Source organism: Chinchilla lanigera, unplaced genomic scaffold (genome assembly GCF_000276665.1).
Source record: "Chinchilla lanigera isolate Chin_1 unplaced genomic scaffold, ChiLan1.0 scaffold00001, whole genome shotgun sequence".
NCBI lineage: Eukaryota > Metazoa > Chordata > Mammalia > Rodentia > Chinchillidae > Chinchilla > Chinchilla lanigera.
In genome coordinates, this window is record NW_004955402.1 from 61015609 (window position 1) to 61030889 (window position 15281).

The 15281-nt window shown below is 39.3% G+C and overlaps 1 long non-coding RNA gene across 1 annotated transcript; it reads left to right on the forward strand.

Moving 5' to 3' along the window:
- The first annotated feature begins 7751 nt into the window (after positions 1 to 7751).
- LOC106146377 lies at positions 7752 to 9167 on the forward strand. Its single transcript, XR_001230798.1, has 3 exons — positions 7752 to 7838; positions 8718 to 8780; positions 9082 to 9167. It is a non-coding gene; the product is annotated as an uncharacterized LOC106146377 (long non-coding RNA).
- Positions 9168 to 15281: the final 6114 nt, after the last annotated feature.

Consider the following 15281-nt stretch of genomic DNA (forward strand, 5'->3'; position numbering starts at 1 on the left):
TTACACATGGAACCCAGCAAATGTCAGACTTATAGCAGCAAAGGGTGGTTGTAAGGGTTGGGGTGGTGGAGAAAATGATAGAATATTGGTCAAAGGTGCAAAGTTTAGTTATGCAGGATGAATAAGTTCTGGAGAGCTCAAGTACAGTATGGTAGCTATGGCTGATACCAAGATACATCACCTTGTAATTTGCTCACAAAGTAGATCTTTGGCACTTTCACCACAAAAAGGCAATTTACATGAGATTATGGACATATTAATTAACATGGTAGTAGTAATCATTTCACAGTGCATATGTAGAACAAAAGTTTAAATTATACATTTTATATATAATTTTAGAGGTCAATTCTACCGTATTAAAACTAGAAAAACTACTTGAAAAGATTATTAAGATGCTTTGGACAGCACTTGCCTGAGCATATAGCTAAAAACAAAGCCACTTTTATCAAACTTGTCAGGGAGACCTGACAAGGAGACTGTTCAGAAAACCACTCCGCACAACAAAACCTGAAATATTCTCATTTGCAATTCTGGGTGAGCATAGAATATTTTGAATTACTTCATCAAAATAAAGAACCACCTTGACTGGCATCCAGATTGAGGCAGAATCTGGCACCCAGGAAAGTTCCAGCTTAAAGCCAATGTGTTTTGATTTGTAGTTCTCATATGGTTTCAAATAACCCAGTTCTTAAAGGTGAAATTTTGAACAAGTGGATTCTAGTGCTAAATCCTGATTGCTGATGTGACTTAAAGACGAGGGCTTCCTGGGACTCCTTCCCTGCTGCTCTGCACAGTTTATCAATAGTAAGCTCTAGAAACGTTACCCCTTGTTATTTTGAAAGGAAACATATGACACAATGGAAAGATGGACCAAAGCTTTTTGGGGAGCAGTGAGTAACCGGCTGCCGCAGACCAGCAAAGAGGCCATATGTGAGTTGTCTTTTCAGCTGTGAAAGACAGACAGAGGGAGATTCGAGGACTTTTTCATTAATTCTTTTATGGGAAAGTCAAACAGGACATCAAATTAACGTGGAAGGTGGAGTGGAGGAAGGCAGAACTAAAGAAGGTGGGGCTGTGAATTGGTCACTGCTGGAGCCAAATTGGGTACATGAAAGTTGGGTCCACCTTTATACGTGTTGGAATGTTTCTACAAAAATAGGTGAAGATAAATAAGGAAAAACAAATAAAGGAAAAATTACTAGAAAAATATCTAACAGAAAATTAAAATATTTGTGTAAAAAAGTTTAAAGTATATTTATTAGCCAGTAATGTACAAGAGATGTTTTGAAAAGTCCTCAATGTCATTAATATGATATTTGCCTGAAAGAAAGAAAGACAACTCAGTAACATGGATAATTCAGGATGTAAATTAGTTTAAAAATGTTACATATTCATATGTCATATCTACAATAACTCTTGTTTAAAAATAAATTTATTCCCTTTTGCAAAAGTTCTATCTGCACATTTCCTATTATTTATTTTTTATAGTGGACCAAGAAATGAAGGGAGGGGTGGGGAAGGGGGAGGGCTTAAAAAGAAACTAAGATGTATTATGTATGCATATTAATTCCCCATAATAAATACAATCATTATGTACTGCAAAAATGTACTAATTATATATTTACACATCTTTTCCCCCAGAAATGGCTTTTTTTTCCAAGCAAACATATTGTTGTTACGAAAATGAATGAAACTTGGTTCAGACACTTCTCCTAAAGAAGTATTCCTACCTCAGGTTTTACATTAATGGGGAAGAAGAATGACAGTTTTTATCCCTTGAATGTTTTTGTGCAGATTTATTTTTAAAGATTGTTACTCCACTAGAGGGCTCTGTGGATAAGAGCAAATTCTTACAGTCAGAGATTTTAATGCTCTTTCAAAGGTATGCCATTTTACCAACTACAAAGTCTTGATAATTTTCCTTTGATTTGAAATAACTTTTTTGTGGAAGTAAAACTAGCATAATTGATATCTTCAGATAGTTTTCCAAGTTATTGATTAATTGCCAATAGTCCCAAGAAACATTTATACTACAATTAATCTTGTTCTTTTATCTTTATTAGGAGCTTTAGTTGGATGCGAGTGTATACAAGTAGTGCTTATTTATGAACATGAAATTCTCTAATGAGCTAGAGTAGCAATTTCTTCTCTTTAATTATATAATACTATCTATGATTACTTTGAAAAGTGTATCATAACACAAAATAATCTAGATTCAGACAAATTCCACTATTGTGACAGCATTTAATTTTTATAGCTTTAATAATCAAGGACAAAGTCTTTGCACAAGCAGAAGCACATCCTAACTCTGCACTTGAAACAATCATATTTTGTCATGGTTACCTGTGGATGTCATAAGTCCCACACAGGAAAGAGAGAGAACTCAGGATCTAATATTGCTACAATGTATTATCTAAAATGTCAAGTTTCCAACACAAAACTATGAGGCATGCAAACAAATAATAAGTGTAACCCACACACAGAGGGAAAAGCACATCATTTATACTATTTATGACAGGAGACTGCTGTGGTGTTAAGAGACAAGGACCTCAAAGCAAGACTTACATGTTCAGAAGTTGAAAGGAAGCACCCTTAAAGAATTTATAAAGGTCTGAGGGCAATTATGGAAATTAAGCAGAGAATGTGACGGTAAAGTGCTAGAACTCATAGGAAGAGCAAGCAAAAGGAAACACTGGACTTAAAAAATACAATAATGGAGGTGAAATGTTCACCATGTGGCTCACTGACAGATCTGATCCAGCAAAAGAAAGATTCAGCAAAGCTGAAGACAGGTACTTTACAATCCAAAGAACAGAGAAAAAAAATGAACAATAATCAGGGCCTAAGAGAAATGTGGAACAACATAAGTGTAATGGAAATATCAAGAAAAAAGAAAGAGAAATGAGCAAAAGATACTTAAAGAAATTATGGATGAAAACTTCCAAAATTTGATGAAAAATATTAATCTATATACTGAAGAAGCTCCATGCACCAGGCATGAAAAGGCCAAAAGATTTTTAAGATTTTCTCTTAAAGGAATAAAAGAAGAAACTCAAACATGCACAAAGAAACCCCAAAAGGACTAGGAAGGGGCTGAAATGTCATGAGAAGCAACATAGGCAGAAGGTAATGGAGTGACAGAGTCCAAGTTCTGGATGAAAAACATCTTCTAATAAGTGATGCTGAGACAGCTGCATGTTCCGTGAAGATTAAGGTACAGGAACCTTCCCTCATTCCATATGCAAGACATATGCTCACAGACTTACATGTGAGAGCTAAAGCTCCAAAACCAAGGTAATGTAGGCATAAATCTTTCTGACCTTGGCAGTGGTTTCTAAAATATGACAATAAAATCACAAGCAGTTAACAAAAAATATTAAGTTGGATTTCATCAAAAAAAATTTTTAAATGTGATTTGATGGCTACTATCTGGAATAAATAAACAAAATAAGGAGAAAAATATTTGTAAACTATATATCTAATAAGGGCATTATATACAGAATGTCCAAGAATTATTAAAATTCAATAATAAAAAGACAACCCAACTGAGAAACAAGGAGTCTAACTAAATATTTCTTCATAGAAAACAGACAGATAATTGATATGCACACTGAAAGACGCTAACCACCATTAGCGTTCAGAGAAATGCAACTCAAAGTAACATGCGCCACTTTAAACGCATTGAATTTTATCACCAAAAAGATAAAACAACAAGTTTTGGTGAGAGCGTGGAGAAATCGAATACTCATATATTGAAGGATGGAAATTCAAAATTGAGAGCATCTTTGAAAAACAGACAAACAGTTCTTTGAGATCTTATGACTGAGGTGATATACAACCCAGCAATTCCACTCTAGGCAGTATACTTAACAGAAATGGAAATATGTGCTCACACAAAAGCAGCATGTAGTAACACTGGGACTAGTATTCCCATATATTTTATCCAGATCTTCTTGCTTATATCTTTCTTCCTGTCTAAATGTATATGGTATTATGAAGTAGTAATTTGAATATATTGTGCCCTTTACTCATGTTCTTCCCAAGCAAGGAGAGTTTTTGCTCACACAACAACAAAACAGAAAAAAAAAATCAGAAAATGTAGTAGTGATTTCAGTACCACTGTTTAGTATACAGTCCATATTTAAATGTTGCCAGCTATTTAAATTTATCTTTTTAGGATTACTATTTTCATCTTGATCCAAGATCAAATTCAAGATCAAGCATCACATTTAGTTGTCCCATACCTTTATTAGCCTTGGATCTGATACATTTTCTCAGGGCTTTTTGTTTCCACATTTTAAAGAAGTTAGCTCCATTACTTTGTGCACTTGGGTTACGTGCATTTAGCAGGAATACTTTGAAGTGATGTGAAGGCCAACTGATCACAGGGAACCTAAAGTTCTATGCTGATTTTGGCTTAGCAGAAGTAATTTAGTGTTAAAGATTTGATTAACTTTCCCCACAAACATCATTTTCCCTTTGTTATTATTGAGCAATTTGATGGGAAATGTCTTCAGAATCTGTAAGATTCCAGTTCACATTAAATTTTCACCCACTAGTTAACACGCATTGATGATTTTCTGATTTCATCATTGTACCCATTGCTATTAGTGGGTAATGAAGTGTTTGGAAGGGCTTTCCTTCTTCCTCATGCATTCATTTATTCATTTTGGTATAGTGTACATATTTATTATTCAGTGCATTAAAATTTATTATTCTCAGTTTAATATTTGGTTGTTTGTGATTCAGCCAGATCTCTTATTTACATACTTTCTTCCTTCTTTTAAGTCTTTGTGGTTTCCAATGTACTTCTTTACCTTCTGAAAGATGTTTTGGGCTGACTGAGGTTTTCTGTAAACCCATTTGGACAACAGTACTTCTAGGAATTCTCGATCACCTCAGTGGGGATAGCATTGTGATGTCAAGGTGGCTCGGTGAGCTCCTGCCTATACAGGTGCTATGGCTTCTGGGCCTCTCTGGCTGGCTAATATGTAAAACTCTACCTCAGCCCTGCATAACTGGTCCCTGATTTCCCAGTTTTCATGTTTCTCAGTTTTGGGAACCCTGGACCCATCTCAAAGTTTATTCATTGTTTAAGTTTCAGAATTGTCATCGGGCAAAGCTAACTAGTGTTCAAATTGTTTGGAATTCTTTTTTTAATTTTTGTTTTAGGTAAAATGTTCATAAATTTGTACTTGCCTCAAATTTTAATTTGGTACATGAGTGTACATGTTCACCACACCACTGTCAAAACTCAGTGCAGGGGCTGGAGATTTAGCTCAGCAGCACAGTGCCTGCCTGGCAAGCGCGAGGTTGTGAGTTCCATTCCCGGTACCGGAAAACAAAACAAAACAAAACAAAGCTCAGTGTGGTTTCAGCACTCCAGAAGGCCGCTGGAGCTCTGCTCCAGCAAGGCCTCCATTAGTTTTGGTCATTTGTCTAGTTTTTCTCATAAGAAATTCATTTTACCTATGCTATAACGTGACAATGATGAAGCAGTTTGTCATGTTTGGGATCTGGCTTCACTCACTTGAAATGTCTGTGGGAGTTTCGCATAATGCTGTGTGCAGGAGTAGTCTGTTCCTTTTCATGGTGTAGCGTCATCATACTGTGTGAATTCATAATGAGCTATGAATATAGTCACCTGAAGTTGAACACTTAGGATGTTTCTGGTCTGCTGTTGCTGCTATTATGACTAAAGTTGTTGTGAACATTCTTTGACCAGTCTCTTTGTGGATATATGTTATGGTCTGCATCTAAAATGCCTGGACAGGAAGTGGTTACCTCATCAGTCAACCCATGAGTGAGTTCACAACTGCAGGGCTCTGAGGAGGTGGGGCCCAGTTGGAGGGCACTGGTCACTAGAAGCCTTTGTTGAAAGGAATATCTGGTCTCTGTCTGCTTCTGGGCTCCCTGGTTCTTACTTCCTGTCTGTTCCTGGCTTCTGACGTGAGCAGCTGCCATCCTCCATGCACTTCTCCCATGATGTTCTGTCTCCCCTCATGCCGAAAAGCAACGGGGGCAGCATCCATGCACTGAAACCTCTGAAACTCAAAGAAAATAACCCTTTCCCCTCACATTGTTTTTCTCAGGAATTTGGTCACGGGGACAGAAACTGACTAACATAGGTAGATTTTTTTTCTTGGCTTAATACTTAGGCATGAATTATCTGCACCAAAGTACATGGATATTAACTTCATAAAAATGTCCAGCCGTTTCCTTACTTCCCATTTCCCATTCAGGAGGATTTACTTGCTTCAACTCCTCACCTAGGCTTGACTCTGACAGTGATTCAAATTTTACCAGTCCTAGCAGGCACTGCAGGTTTTTTCCAAGTAACTGTGATGGTGGACACATTTCCCTGTTTGAATTCCCATCAGTGTATATTGAAGGTGTATCCCTTTGAAACTGGTCATCTAACTTACTTGGTTTTCTTCATTTTGTAGATTTACAAGCATTCCTCGGTATTACTACCCTGTGTGCAATATCTTTACCAAAGATATTTTACTAGTGATGAAATGCAGATCTTCAGCAACTTATCTTCGGGGAAAGAATGTGCCTCTGAGGGGGAACATTTGACATTCAGGCTGAGCAGAAGGTCTTCTAGGTCTGGGTCACAGTCACAGTGAAAACTTGAGATGTCCCACTGGAAGAGAACTGAATCTCAGTACAGCATAGAGTAGGAAAGGGCACAGGGCATTCCTCCAGACAACCTTTGGCCTTCTTGTTTTTGAATGTAAGTACAGGAAAGATTCCTCAATTGATAAAGGTGAAGATCAAAATCTAAAACACCATATACCAAATTTGAAAGAAGTGGGCTAGAGTGCACGGGCAAGGTAAGAGCGTGAGTCTCTGCTGACTTTCCAGGAAGAAAGGAAGGGAAATGGGTCTTTTGCTCTTGCAGAAGGTCACATGGAGTGGACATCTCTGATAGTGCAGCAGGAATGAATCACTGAACAAGTGAACAGGTTTGAAATCCAGAGCCTAAATGTATACAGTTTCTTTCCACCATCACAGCAGGGAAGAGAGAGGGAAGTAGGGAAATGCCAGCAGATGTCTGGCTTTCCGGGCAAAGAGAGTTTTGTCCTTTTTCCCTCCTGTTATGTCTCAATGAAGGTTGATGAACACTCAATTTAATACCCAGATCAAAGGACCTCCTCAAGGTCAAATTAAGGTAATTAATCAGTAAGTTTCAGGGTCCATTTTTTCTGCATTCAGAAAATGTGTTTACTGTTGGCAGACCTTTGGTTTTCTGATCACAAATTTCTAGACTCTCCAGCACAACCCCATAAAAGCAGTCAAGTTATCCCATGCTTTTTCCTCACTCATTCAGGGTTCCTCTCTACTTTGCACTTTGGAAAACATTCTTCTTGAGAAACAGTACAGAACATGAGGGAAATTTGTGAATGTGAGGGCTTGCAAGCTGGGCGCAGTGGCAAGATGGCTGCCTCACTGGCCCCTATGCCTGCTGTTCCAGGCCCTGATGTCTCAGTGTTTCTCAGGATCTGTTTTGTTTAGATCTGAAATGTCCTCCAGAAGTCTCACATGTTCAGCTGTGGGGCTTTGGGAAGGTGATGGCTCATGGTGTGATAAACTCAGTGAATGATAAATCCATCCAGGAGTTCAGTCTCAGTAACTGGATGTGCTGTTGGGAGGCGGGCCTGGTTGGCGGTAGTTTGCTGGGAGCATGACTCGGCAGGGATATTCTTCTCCCTAGCATATCCTTTCTCTCTCTGCTTCCTCAGGCCTTGGGTGAGTAGCTCTTCTGTGCTCAGGCTTTTCCATCATGCTGTTTCTGCCTCGGATCCAGTCAATCTGAGCCTGACCCGTCTGAAACTGTGAGTCAAAGTAAACCTCTCCTCTTTAAGTTATTCCTGTTAAGTATTTTTTTTTTTTTAATGATGGGAAAGTGATTAATACAGTATCTTGGGAGGGGCCTTTCCTGCTCTCTGGCAGCTTAAACTCTGATGCTTCCTGACTCAAGCTCTGACTTCCTAAGCTCTTTAATTAAATTTCTTCTGCTCATGCAGTGACTGAGAAAACTATCTACAATGTTAATTTTACAAGACTTCCAGCACTTTCTTCCTCTCTTTTTTGCTGCATTATTTCTTTCAGACAACTCTGTCTAAAATACATCATATGTCAACTTTTTATTTTCACTTCCCTTCCTTGCTGTATTTATTATCCTTAATACTTACCACCATCTAAAATATCACAATGACTCCTGGCATTGTAGTTGACTGATAAAAGCTCACTGAATGGAAGAAAAAAGGACAGAGTGTGGACTTGGAAAGTGGAACAGTGTTTTGCACATGAAGTTCTCAAAGAGAAGCAGGCAGGGACCAGGGCTGTGCCACAGGGCAGTTGGTAGAGGCGAGGTAGGCAGAGGAAGTGCCATGAAGCAGTGATATTTAAGGCTCTGGGTCTGAGGCTGTGAGAATCTCTAGTATCCTGTGGATGAAGCCATGATAAAATAAAATAAAAAAGCATTCTCTAAAACCTGAGTAGTCCACTTCCACTGTGGAGACTGAAGACTCAGTGTCTCTTGAGCCCAAGGACCATATACAAATCTGGGTCCTGGTGCTGTGGAGCTGACGGCTGCTTGTGGAGTCCCAGGGGCCGAGAGGCAGGGATGGCGGGCCTGAGTTACACGCCAGTATAACGTTTGGAATATCTTTTAATTTTGTGCCCCTCTCTCTACTTTCTTAAAAATTTAGAGATAACACACTGAATGCTGCTCGGCCTGGTGGCAGGTGAATGGATTATATCTTGGTTATCATGTAAGTCATCCATGTGCCTTTAATTTCAGAATATCTGTGATTTATCAGTAAAATGCTGAATGTTTTTACAGGTATATATAAAATGAACAGAGATGTCTTTCTTTGCCATATTGATTTCCTTGGATCTTCCTCCCTTTCCGCTCATTCATGCATTTGAGGTTATGTGCTAACATTTCAATCATTATAACTAATCTCTCCCTTCTCTGTCTCTCTTTCCTCTGTGTGACTCTGTGTGTTTCTGAGCTTGTCATTGTGGAGCCAACTGAACATTTTGTACTTTTTATCTTCTTTGTTTAAGAAGGAATGAAAGAGTCTGTTCACTTACTATGACTAATGCTTGAGAAACACACCAAGTTCTGAGTCTCCCATGACTGTCACATAGGTAAGTGGTTCTCTATTATTCATTCAAGATTTATTTTTTTTTTTTTATTTTTTTATTTTTTTGGTTTTTCTCCGGTACCGGGAACTGAACTCACGACCTTGCGCTTGCCAGGCAGGCGCTTTTGCCGCTGAGCTAGATCCCCAGCCCCTCATTCAAGATTTATAAGTGTGTGTGAGTATGGTGTGTGTGTGGTACTAGGGTTTAACCTACGGCCGTTAGGCTTATTAAGTCACTTAGTTCCCCAGGCAGGGCCCATGCATGCAATTCTGCTGCCTCAACCTCCAGAGTGCTGTGATTATAGAGACATACCCATCATGCCCACCCTGATTTATTGTTTTCTGAGAATTACTAATTATTATCCCTGTTCCATTAAGCCTGGTTTTCAACTTTATTTGGATATTGTCACCCTATCCCTTCTGATTTCAATTAAAAATGTATGTGCCCGAAAATACTAGAATGTTTCTCATGTGCCAGGAATCTTGTGGGAGCTCCCATGGACATTTACGTTTCTCCTCACATAACTGAAAGGAGCAGTATTCCGTCACGTCTCAGGGAGAGCTCTGGACAGCTGGCCTGTGTGTCCACACAGACATGCCAGGGAGGCATTTGGTCATCCAATTCCATTTTAGGAGACAGAGTGTTGATAGGATTGTGTAATATTTCGAGCCTTGTGAAGCAACCAAAAGTTACTAGAATGGCAAGTTTTTACTAAGTTCATAAACTACCCTCTAGAGCAGCAGCTCCGACATTCTGGCACCAGGGACTGGTTTTGTGGAAGACAGTTTTATTACTCATGAGGCATGGCCAGTCTTTGGCCCAGGGTTTGGGACTCTTGCTATACAGCAAAGACTGCAGAAATCATGCAAATATTGTTCATTCACTGCACAGTTCTGACCTTCAAGTCAGGTGGTGCCCATCCTGTGGTGTCTGGCATCTCCCCGTCGTTTTCATTCCCCCATTATATTACAGATCACGGGATCTTATGTAATTGCCTGTAATTGTCAGTGTTGTTAAATGACAGGCATAAACCCTGTGGATTGTCTTGAAAATGACTAACCTCTTTATGGAACCACTTGGATGTGATGTTTAATAAATGTAGCAATGCATATAGATAGCTACATAGATATATACACACACACACATATACATATCTTATATAATATATATCCAACTTTACTACATGATATTCCAAAACATTTTATTTATAGGTCCCAGATTGTCCAGTGTGACCTCGTCAACTAACTATATTAGTTTAAAATTTTAGGCCTAGATAAAATGATCTAACCTCGTACAGCTTCACCTCCTGCACGACATGGGTATTCATACCACCCCTCTATAAATGTTTGGTCCGGATCTTTCTTCTACGCAATGAAGTTTGACAGTTTGTGACAGGACAGAAAGGAAATTCATTATATTTAGTAATAGAAAACCTATTTCTCATTTTTCACGAACCAAGCAGCCACAATGAGATTGCCTAAGCTGCTATATCATAATTCTCCACCTTCATGGTCCTTAAGGTCACCTGCAAGGGTCTTCAATTTTCTTATGTTCACAGCATGGCATCTGGTAATTTTCAGTATCAGAAAACATACGGGAGCTATATATTTTTTCCTCAGACGAAATATTTCTGATCTGAAAAGAAATAAATCTGTCAAGAGGAAAATATTAAAAATAAAAAGCATGACTGTAATAATCACATTGATGTCATGGGCAATTTTGCTCATCCAGTTTGGAAAAAGAAACTCCCTTGCCCCCCAGAGGAATTGTCAGTGTAAGAGAAATGGAATTTTTATTTCAATAACCGCTGTGGTTTAAGGGTAATTTATGTATAAGGAAGAATAACAGCCTTGAGAATCAAATTTCCTTAAAATATTATTTTGCATTCTCACTGCTAGAAAGTTGAGTGAAACTGATAGATCAAAGAATGAACAAATCTGTTTTTCTGACTTATCCATCATTCCGCATACACTGTACCTGCTTATGCTACTGGCAAAAGAGAAGGGTTTGTAGCTGCAAAGTAATTATACTTATAAAGCACTAGCTCTTCAAATTAAACAGTGCTCATAGAATTCATATGAAAAATAGAACAAAAGGTAGTTCAGACTGACCTCACCTCTTAAGATAGCAGGTCTTCCTTTGCCTACACTCTTGTCACGTATGCATCCAAGCTCAGACATCGCTATTGTCATCAAAAACAGAGCAACACTGTATGTCATGCAAGTTGTTCCTTTAAGTGGATATCTTCCTACTGGACATAGAATGTTTAAAAATTAAATACACAATTTCAATACCTAGCTTATTCTAGAATGTATGTGGCACCAGCTAGAACCATCTATATTTAGGACTGAAAAATACATGAAGAATAATTACACCAAAGGAATCAAAGGCTCCACTGTAGGGTTCCATGTAGGAAATACTGATCCCTCTGCAAGTAGCAGTTTTGCACATTGTGTTACCCCTCAAGGTGCCCTTGCTGATCTTGTGGTGAACCACGTCATCCATGTACAAGTGCATCTCATACACTTCCCCTTCCCATCCAGGCAGTGCCAAGCACCACGTCATCCTGAGATAATCTGGTGTGCCCTGGGATTTCAGGATCCGTTCTTCACACATGTAACATTTCCCCTGACAGCTGCCATCACTCACAGTTACTGAAGATAGAGAACTATCTGAGCATGCTATGTTCCCCAAGAAATTAAAATTTTTTCACTTTCTGGAGAAAAAAAGTAGAAGAACATTTGTTAGTTTCTAGTTGTCAAATATCCAGCCAGAGGATGTGATTTTAATACTTGTGCAGACCACAGAGAGACCAGCTCTTGTAACTGAGGTAAAGGGGAATTAAGAGAAAGAAACCTCTTCATACTGCATCAGTGAGGACTTTAAGACTAATTGTTTCATCGTAACACTGGTTTGGAGGAGGCTGTCTGAAATATCAACATATGTGAAATTATCCATCCGCTCTCCAGGCACTGAACACATCTACACTAGCACAATTCTATGCTGTATTAACTTCAGGAAGTGGGGCAGGATGCTAACCACCACAGTGCTATGAGGCATATGTCTGGTCTCATTGCTCAATCTGTATTTATACAAAAAATAGATTATGAGAATCATTTTCAAATTTTAATAATCTTCTATTTTTATGCTACTTAAAGGCTAACTCACTTCACAGCAGTAAATTATAGTGATGTAATACTGTGTTCTTAAATATTAAAATCTGTAAATTTTGCTAGAGAATTGGTTATTTTTCTACTTTTCTTTCCTATGGTAACTCATAGGAACCACTCTAACTTTTAAAGGAGAACAAACTCTTTTTAAAGAGATTGAAAATTATTAACACACAGAACAGAATACATAAGAAATGGTGGCTCAGAAGAGCCAGACTGAATTAAAATCAGGGTGGAGCGCAGGACAAACTGATTCTGTGAGCTCTCCTGGCTGCTTAGCTCCCATCCTGTGGACCACACATGTGGAGGGAGGAGCCAGTCGTGCACTTGGGGAGGAAAATTTACAGCCATTACAGGACATGTAGTGCTGCCTCAGTTCACAAAACCAGTTATCTCCACAATTCTGATTGCAAACTGAACTGGACAAGAACCAAATCAAATTTTCCCATAAGGTCAGCATTGAACCCAGCCATTGAATTTGGTGCAGCTTTTGTCCAACTTCTTTATGACCAAAATCGTGGAAAGAATCAAGTTCGTGAACCAAGGTGCTACTGTACCTCCATTTGGAAAGCAAAAGTAAAATCCAGATTATGTCTGGGAGCACATATGTTCACACCAAGTGAAAAAAGTTTCCGGCCAGAAGTGAAGGCGCAGCATCTGAGTAAGCAATCTCTTCAGTGAACTATCCCAGGAGCTCCTGCTGACTGCCAGCCAGATGCGAAGGTGGAGGAGCAACAGCCAGTGTCCATCTTCCAGGTGATTATTACTGTTTTATTCAGTAAAGGTGCAGAGAGAAAATGGTTTAAAATAAAAGCTCCATTCTTCCCAAAGAACTTAGTATACATACATAATTTTAAAAATGCTTCCTCAAATGCTTAACATCCATACAGAGAAAGTATATATAGTATTTTCCAAAACTAGTAATAATAACAAAAGAACTTGAAAATAATCCTCAAAAAGAAATGAAGACATGTGGTAGAGGGGCAGGCATCAGAACCAAAGTATCTCTTAGACTGGATCTTTAGTCAAGTGTCAAGGACATAAGTAAGTTTTCAAGTGTTGGTCACCAATCAAGAAAGCAAGTGTGGGGGCTGGGGGTTTAGCTCAGTGGCACAGCGCCTGCCTGGCAAGCGTGAGGTCCTGAGTTTGATTCCTGGAACTGGAAACCCCCCGCCCCCTCCAAAAGAAAACAAAGAAACCAAGTGTGCTCCTAGGATGTAACATTGCCACCTGAAGTTCTCTGTGTTGCTGCACTTTATTCCTTCTCTGGATGGCTTCAACAATGAACAGTGGGAAAACTAAAGGTCAGCAGGAACGTATGCATCAGATAGCTTACTTTCAGGCTTTATGATGCTCATTTGTAGAATCAATCTGAGCTCCCCACGTCTCAAATCATCCCAAAGCCTCCATCATTTCCTCAACTTTATCAAATAAGATAATGATGGCAAAGGCACACTGAAGACAATTAAAAGCATTATCTTAAATGAATTTAAGATGAAAATATGCTGGTGTTATTAGTAATTGTTTCTGTCCAAGAGAGATGTTGGGGAGTGCAGCCTCTGAGTACAACTGTAGGGTGTATGTCCCAGCTGCCACATCCCAGCTATAGGTGAGGCTGAGCATATTGGGGTGCTCTGGGATATACACAGACACACAATATTTATATGTGTGTCCAGTTTGAATTTGCAATTTATTCCATCTAAAGAAACATGTTTTCTGGTTTCTCACAACATTTACTTACAGCCAAGGCCAATCTAACCTGAGCTGTGCACCCCCACGAGAGGGGCGTGTTCCAAGTGCTTTCCTCCTGGCAACTGACTTGCTCAGTACTGCCCAATCCAGGGGAATTGGTGCTAGAGACAAGTTCGAGGCAAGTTAGGGACAAGTTACAGACTAGGGAGTTGAAGCCATTCTCTGGGATCACAGAGCCTCAGGATTTCTTTATGATTAGTTGTCTTTGACTATTGTACTAACCTACTAATACACACACACACACTGAATTCCCAGCTTCAAAGGAACCAAAGTCAGACTTTTGATGTAGATCCTAGATGCAGATTCCCTTGTTTTCCTGCTCCTCTCCAGCACACTCTGAAGCAGGGAGATTCCCCTGACTGCTCCCAGCCCTAGGAAGGGCGAATCCCACAGAGCAGCCTCCAGGGTGTGGGGTGACAACTGGTTGTAGGAGGGCCTGGCCGCTGTCTGAGGGGTGAGAGCATTTAAGGTAGCACAGAGAAGATGGGGTCCCGCCAGGTGAGAAACAGGATTGTTGTAACTGAGCCTCAAATGAATGTTACACAACTGAGTTATCTGTACTGTCAAAAAATCACAGACTTCAATAAGCATAGGTTCAAATAAAATCCCTGATGCAATCCAGAATCTGCTTATTTTTAAGTTCTTGTCCCTTAAATATATTGGTATGTTCATCAATTACATGGCCTACAATCTGTTCTGCAATGCTTTTGTCTAAGAATAATGACTTTCACTTGACTTCAGGGACCAATTGATTTTTCTTTCCATAGTTTTAGCTTTCTTCTTTACATTCTGACTATTGTGGCCATTTATTAAATCTGAAATCCAAAATGAACTTGTGGTGGCTCAGGTTTATTTCTGTGAACTATTTTCTTACTGATCTTTGCCTCTGGACACGTAACTCTCATCCTCAGCCTGCTTGTCACTAGCAAGTGGGATCCTATGTTCCAGTGTGTGGTCATCTCTGCTCACTGCCTTCTTGCTGAGGTCCTACTTTTGCAGTGTGAAGGACTGGACCCATGGTCTTGCAAGTGCTCTACCTGAGTTCCATTGTCAGTCTGCTGCATTTGTCTTTTCTCACTCTTTTTCTCTGGCAGCCAAAAAGAATTCATTTCTTTTACAAAGCCTCAAGGATTGTCTCGTCCTTCCAATGACATTTATTTTTTCACGTGTTTGAATATTTCAGGGTGTTTCCCTAAGAGG